Source organism: Monodon monoceros, unplaced genomic scaffold (genome assembly GCF_005190385.1).
Source record: "Monodon monoceros isolate NGI ecotype Baffin Bay Population unplaced genomic scaffold, NGI_Narwhal_1 Super_Scaffold_2, whole genome shotgun sequence".
Taxonomy (NCBI): domain Eukaryota; kingdom Metazoa; phylum Chordata; class Mammalia; order Artiodactyla; family Monodontidae; genus Monodon; species Monodon monoceros.
Genome location: NW_021703776.1, coordinates 64,487,757 through 64,495,329, shown reverse-complemented (window position 1 = coordinate 64,495,329; position 7,573 = coordinate 64,487,757).

Sequence of the window (7,573 nt, the reverse complement as noted above, 5' to 3'; positions counted from 1 at the left end):
GAGACCTCCTTCCTGCCAAATTCAACAACTTTCTCAGTGCTCGTCTTGCATGATCCTTCCACTAACCATCACCTCTTTTTCATTAAAAAAAATTTTTTTTAACATCTTTATTGGAGTATAATTGCTTTACAGTGTTGTGTTAGTTTCTGCTGTATGACGAAGTGAATCAGCCATACATATACATATATCCCAATAGCCCCTCCCTCTTGCGTCTCCCTCCCACCCTCCCAATCCCACCCCTCTAGTTGGACACAAAGCACGGAGCTGATCTCCCTGTGCTATGTGGCTGCTTCCCACTAGCTATCTATTTTACATTTGGTAGCGTATATAACCATCACCTCTTTAAATCACTTCTCCTTTAGTTTTGGAAATACCATTCAGGCTCTTTTCCCAGTCTCTCTCTCTCTTCTTCTGGTTCCTCTAACTTTGGTCATTTTCCTAAGAGTATTCATGCCACTTATTATATCTCTTCCTTTTCTCATGCAGGTGGTCTTCAGTCCTCATAGTCTTGACTATACTCAATGCCAATGACTCAAATATGTTATCTCTCATTTTCACCATCTTGGAATCTGTATTGCCCAGCCTCGTTTGTGAAAAATGCATTAAAAAGAAGTCCAGTCCCAAGTCTATTTGAATCTTCTGCCCCTCTGGACTCTGGATAAACTGCCTTCATGGTGATGACAATGCTGGTCTACACCACTACCATTTATTGAGCCTTGTTATGTACTGGATGCTATTGAAGGTGCTTTACAAACATGATCCCATTTAATTCTTATGAACATCCTTATGAAGTAGATACTATGATTCCCATTCTTTTTCTTGTGAGAATCTGAGAATTGGGGAAATATCATGTAACTCGCCTTGGGACCCATAACTGGTAGATGTCAGAGATAGGATTTTTACCCTTAACTCAAGCCCCAAGCAACTGGCAATATTGCCTTTGTCAGAAGATATGGACAGTGAGGGCATAATCATCAAAGACCATTTAAATTTGTAGGATCTGGCCAAGCATAGCAGTGCTGGGCAGGTAGCTCCATCTCAAAAGCTGGCAGTAGCACTCAAGTGACTATTGAAACCAAGAGAGCCATGGGTCTGGTCTAGCTGGTATAATCACAGCCTTCCTTTGCCCTTGGTTCCTCATGCAGCTTTGCAGATTCCCTGGATGTGATTGTATACACTGAGCCAAAGGACAGCCAAATCATTCCCTTGCCAAGCTGTCTGTCTCCAATGACAGACAATAACCCAGCTTCCAGACAATGCTATTGTCTCACTGATACTGCTTTACCCCTCCTGAGCCATGACCTTGACGCCATTGAGTCTCAGTCACACCAGGTCTGGCAGACCAATACCCAGCAGGCCAAGGGATTTAGTGATCATTCCTGCTGATGTCAAGTCAGTGCAGTGTTTCTGTAGAATCATGGTGCTTAAAGCCTCCTGCAGGAAAGAGCAGCGGAACATTGATGCCAATAGAAAAAAAAAAAAAAGCCTTCTTCCCCAAACAAGAATTTTTGGCAATTTCTTCTCTTGGCTAAAGCCTTTATGTTTTTGGCGTGATGTTTACTTTATGGTCCAGTCATCAAACCCTAATGTGGCTACGAATAAAGATTATGTTGAATATGAAGAACAAATTACAAAGGTGGCTGTGGAAGCCTTGCAGATTGCAAAGGAATACGTGCCTGGATGGGAAAACATCTTGGCCAATTCTTCTCTTGGAAGAGAGAGAGTAGTATAATTACCTACTGATTCTAGAGACTTTACCTTCTAATTCTCTAAAGAAGGAGAAGTCCTTGATGATATATTTTACATTAACCACTTCCTTTTGTGATACTTTGATGGCTTCAGTTTGCTTAAACATTTATTTCAGCTGATTGTGACTTTATTCTAGTCTTTTCAGAAATAAGTTTTACAAGATCCCTGTATCAATTCCCCCAGCCAGAACAGTGACCACTCCACACCTTCTTTGTTTGTTAGTTCAGTGATTAAGAGGAGCCCTAAAATGGCCTGGGAGTAGGCTTAGCTCCAAATTTAATTGAACTATGACTCTGATTTCAGGCAGAACATTCCTTCCTAGAATACAGATCTCAAGATAAGGATAATACCAAACACTACTCTAGCCACTCTCATTTCTCTTGGTTCTTAGGCCCATGCACTCAGGCTCCAGGGAAGATGGCACCAGATATTGTCCTCTGGTTTAAGGTACCTGCTTGTAAGGAATTACCTTCATCAGACCATTCCAGTAATCTATCAAGCCATCTGTTTCTGGGTGACAGGAGAGAGTAGTGAATGCCAAAGTCAAGAGCCCTTTGCCACCCCTCCTTCACCACCAAATAAGTGCCTTAGATGGCTGCAACATTTTGTGAGATACCATGTCAATGGATAGGGCATTTGTAGGCCCATGAGTGGGAATGCCAGCAGAAGCACTTTGAGAAATGAAGGCAGATGTGTATCTGGGATATATATCTATTCCTGTGAGGACAAATCATTGCCTACTTTGGGGAATGGTGTTTTATTAGGACTCGAAGTTGGCCTCCAATGTTGGAAAGTTGGGCAATCGGTAGCGGCTCTCGCCAAATCAACCTTGGGAATGAAAGTCCATGTTAAGCCTCCGTCTTTGTCTCTATTGCCACTCTCCACATTAGCTCATTGAACAAGCACCAATGTTGCCGAGGAAGGACAGTGACCAACAGCCACCTTTCCCACTGTCTATCGAGAGCATTTGCATGTCAGTAGCTAAAAACCAGGCACCAGGAGTAATTATTAATTTGCTTCAGTAACGACACCACATCCAAAATCTCAACTGTGATTTCCATAACCACCTCCTTAAGTCTGGGACAATCTACAATTATTATTTAAGAACATCTGGTTTTTGCACCTGCCAAACAGACTAGTTAAATGGAAATGCAGTAGGTATAATCACCCCTGCACCACCTAAGTCTCTGATGATGGCATTAAACTTTGCAGTTCCTCCAGGGATGCCACATTACTTTAAGCTGATTATTTTGTGGCTTCTACTTGGCTCTTCCTATCAATATAATCTTCATTCCACACCATAGGGGACTAATGTGAGTATTCTGCCAGTTGAGTACATCAGTTCTCACTATACTTTTAGGAGTGGGAAAATAACTAGAGGGTGAGAACTGGGTAAGAGGAGACACTTTTGCATGCCAAGGATTATCTGTGTCTTATCTCTTTCCCTCTCCTCCCATCGTGGAAGTTATCTATACCCTCCTCAAATACAGGCAACCCAATCACAGAACCTCATTTTAAGAGACTGTGTCCCAGTGGCACTTCTGTCAGTACTAATTACTATGTAATTCAAGATTCTGGCAGGAAACAAGTAGTACATTCAAATTGGGGTAATTGGAGAGTGTAATAAAGGGACATTTTACAAAGATGTGGGCAGATTTAATAGAAACCAATAAGGGATAGAGAAGAACAACAGGGTTAGCAACAGTGGGAGCACCCCTTGGAACTCAAGGGAGGGAACCTGGAAAGAGCTGTAAACTTCAGCAAGGACTGTAGCCACTGCCAACCTGTAACCTAGCGAGGAGGTAGCCAGAGGAATAAATACCTTGACTTCAATGCACTACCGCCTTCCAGTGCCCTGCCAGTGTCATCCTTTGGCCCAACTCAACGGGAAGTCAGAGAGTGAGAGGGCCCATTGGTGCAGCCCATATAAGTCATCCTCCCAGGACACAGAGCAGGATGAAAAGCAAGTAATAGATCTGGAAGGGCTAATGGAGACTGTCCAGCACATCACCTTCAGCAGGAGACCCACCCTGAGAACTCTAATATATCCATATGTCCCCAAGCCCTGGAATTCCCCCTCCTCTGTGTCTTGCTCTACCTTTTCTTCTCCCATGGCATCACCAGCATCTACCATATGTGATTTACCTATTTATGATGTTTGTGGTAAATTCTCTCGCTATCTCTCTGGTAGAAAGTAAGTTCTCCTAGCATAGGCATCTTCATCTGGTTTGGTCCCTGATGCCTCCAAATTACCCAGAACAATGCCTGGTACAAAGTAGGTGTTCAATAAATATATGTTGCTGAATACAAATAATGAGTTGTGGATAATGGGGAAGAGCTAGACAGAGAAGAAGGCAAACCTAAGAGCTGATATATAGTGATAAATCTCTAATCCTCCGTAGGTCTTAAAGAGAGGATTTCGGACAAAGCTGAGGTATAGAAAGAGGAGAGAAAGAGGGAGGAAGATTTAATTTATGTCAAGAAAAGAGAGAAAGCCAGTGAAGAATTTGGTTGTTATTCTAGTAAATCTCACAGAAGTATCAATGTAGTATTTACCCTAAGGATTAATGAGGAAATGTGACCAACACTTGAAATGGGCTCACATGGTCCAGGTGATAAACCTGGGTCTCCCCCACCTTGCTCAGAATCTATTTTTCTACTCTCAGCCTATAGTATTACAGCAGAGGAGGGGGTGAATGGGTCTGAGATTAACTGAGAAGAACTATAACTCCTTTAGGCTCTCAAATCTCTTCCCTCAATCCTAATACATTTATACCATTAAAAAACAGAATTGTATGGGCTTCCCTGGTGGCGCAGTGGTTGGGAGTCCGCCTGCCGATGCAGGGGACGCGGGTTCGTGCCCCGGTCCGGGAAGATCCCACATGCTGCGGAGCGGCTGGGCCCGTGAGCCACGGCCGCTGAGCCTGCGCGTCCGGAGCCTGTGCTCCGCAACAGGAGAGGCCACAACAGTGAGAGACCCGCATACCGCAAAAAAAAAACAGAAAAAAAAAACCAGAATTGTATCAAAAAAAGTTTTTAAAACAGCAGGGGTTGGGCAAACACATTTGTGTTATGATGAGGGTCCAGAGGAGCAAGTTTGGAGCCATCTGTTGCTCTTGCCTGCCTGACAGCTTTTTCCCCTTCATTTGGTGACAGCACCACATTTTACTTTGGCGAGTGTTATGGACTGAATGGTGTCCTCCCAAAATTCATATGGTGAAGCCCTAACCCTCCAGTGCATCAGAATGCGATTGTATTTGGAGATAGGGCCTTTAAAGAAGTGTAATTAAGGTTAAATGGGATCATAGGGTGGAGCTCTAATCCAACAGGACTGGTGTTCTTATAAGAAGAGGAACAGACACCAGAGAGGCCCATACTCAGAGAAGAGGCCATGTGAGAGCACAGCAAGAAGGTAGCCATCTATAAGTTACGCAGAGAGACCTCAGGAGAAACCAAACCTTTCAGCACCTTGATATTAGACTTCCAGCCTCCAGAACTGTGAGAAAATACATTTCTGATGTTTAAGCCACCCAGTTTGTGGCATCTTGTTATAGCAGCCCTAGCAAACTAAAACGGGAGGACTAAACTCTCCCATCACTCATGGCATGACAAAATCAACATATGGTTCTTTTTTCCTGCTTTTTGAACAAGGGGCCCACATTTTCTTTTTGCACAGGGGCCTGCAAATTACATAGCTGTAATTTGCAGCTATCCTGTACATGATTGCCTGGGCCATCTCAAGTGGCTTTGGGATGTTTTGGTTGTGACCTGATGGAGGCAGGAGTGGAGGCTGAGAAGAAGGTGCATGAACGTCATTGAAAGGGATGCAGGGAGAGAGAAAAGGGTCTGGAAGGGAGATGACGGCACCAACCAGTGTCCTTTAGTGGTGTAATCACGCAGCCTGCGAGGAACAACAGGGACAGTATCACTAAAGGAGGGATGCTTAATGTTAAAAGGTACGTTCCTCCTTTTAAGCTGTGTGGATAAGAGCAATTCAGGGCTAAGAAGTGTTGTTGGAGAAAGGTTCTTTTCTCATATGATCGCTGATAACCTCCTATCACTCGGGCCCAATACTGGGATATATTTGTACAGAAAAGCTGAGAGCTTGCTCTCAGGAAACCCAGGGAACAGTGAGATAGATTGATTGATTTGTCAAGCCCGGGCAGACAGAAACAATTTCCTTGACTAGACTTAGTTAATGCAGATGGCAGTTTCCTTCACCCTTTAATACACCTCATCCTGGGCTTGGACGTGTTCCCAGGAGGATGTCACAGTCTCCCTGGAAGGGTCTGCACTTTTTCTCTAGGCATTTGAAAGAAAGAGGAGGTAAAACAACACAGCAGGAGTCGAGAAAGCTTTTAGCACAAGGAGAGTGTGCCTGTCTCCGTTTAGTGCGTCCAGCCATCCACTGGTGCATCTGAAGCTTTTGTGGGGAAAGAAGGCAAAGAATATGCCAACCACATGCTGATTCTTTACACCTGGAGCGTGGGCTCCCCGTCTCTGGCCATTCCATTGAGACACTGGATTGTCAGGAAGCGCGTGAAGATGCAGAGCCTAGCAGTTTGGAACCTAAGTGAACGGGAGCCTGATCACCCTGCTTCTTGCCTCTTCTTCCCCGCACTCACTCTGACGTCACTGATCTTACTGCTTTGAAGGCAGGGAAGAGAAGAGCAGAGAAGAGCACCCACCCATCCTGTACAAATACTCATTTCACTCTTCCCATTAAATGCCCCAACCATCTCTATCCTATGCAGGGCGGAGTTCGGGGGAGAGGGCGGTTAGGGCTGAGCACTGTACCACACGCTTCCCATCTCTAACCTCTCCTTTCCGCGAACATTTCTGACAACCACAAATGGCTTGTAGTTCCCTGTTTCACCTGTTTTCCCCCTCCATGCCTTTATTTATGCTGTCCCCTCTACTGGAACGCCTTCTCTACTTCTTCATTGACTGGTGTTCATCAAATCCATTTCCTCTTCTTCCCGGCCACACAGGTAAGACTATAATTCCCAGCCTCCCTTGAGGTCAGCTGTAGCCATGCGACTGGGTTCTGGCCAATAGAATGTGAGCAGAAGTGAGGTGTGCCACTTCCAGGCCTGATCTATAAGAACCTCCCAGACAAGATCCTCCAAGCTCTTTCCCTTCTGCAGAGTATTGCCAGGGACCACAGTACCTGGAGAACTGAATGATAAAGGTGATGGGGACACAGGAAGGAAGCAACCTAGGTCCTCTAATCTCCACTTGGAGGAGAAACACCTGCTGATCATCAGAAACACCTATTTTGGAAAGTGAGAAATAGACTTTTATTATGTTCAGGGGTTGTTTCAGCAGCCAGTGTTACTATAACTAATACAACTGACTTCTAATAATAGCCTCCCACCTCCTGAGGGTTATAACACAATTGTAACCCAGATATTAGCTGCTCAGATGTCCTCCAGCCAGCTTTTCTTAGCATGGGCTCCCTGAAATCCCAGCCTCCTGGCCTTCCTGGATCCTCACTTGGACTCTTGGACTCTCCCTCGAGTTGCAAAGAGGCAAAACCTAAAGATTTAGACCAGTGGCTGGCAAACTATGACCCACAGACGAGATCCAGCCTGCTGCCTGTTTTTGTATAACCCACAAGCTAAGAATGGTGTTTACATGTTTTAATGGTTGGGAAAACATACAAAGAAGAATAAGACTTCTTGACACAGGAAAATCATGTGACATTCAAATTTCAATGTCTATAAATAAAATTGAACAGAAACACAGCCTTCACCCCCTTGTGTATTGTCTGTGGCTGCTTTCACAGTATAGTGGCAGGGTTGAGTAGTTGCAATGGAGAACA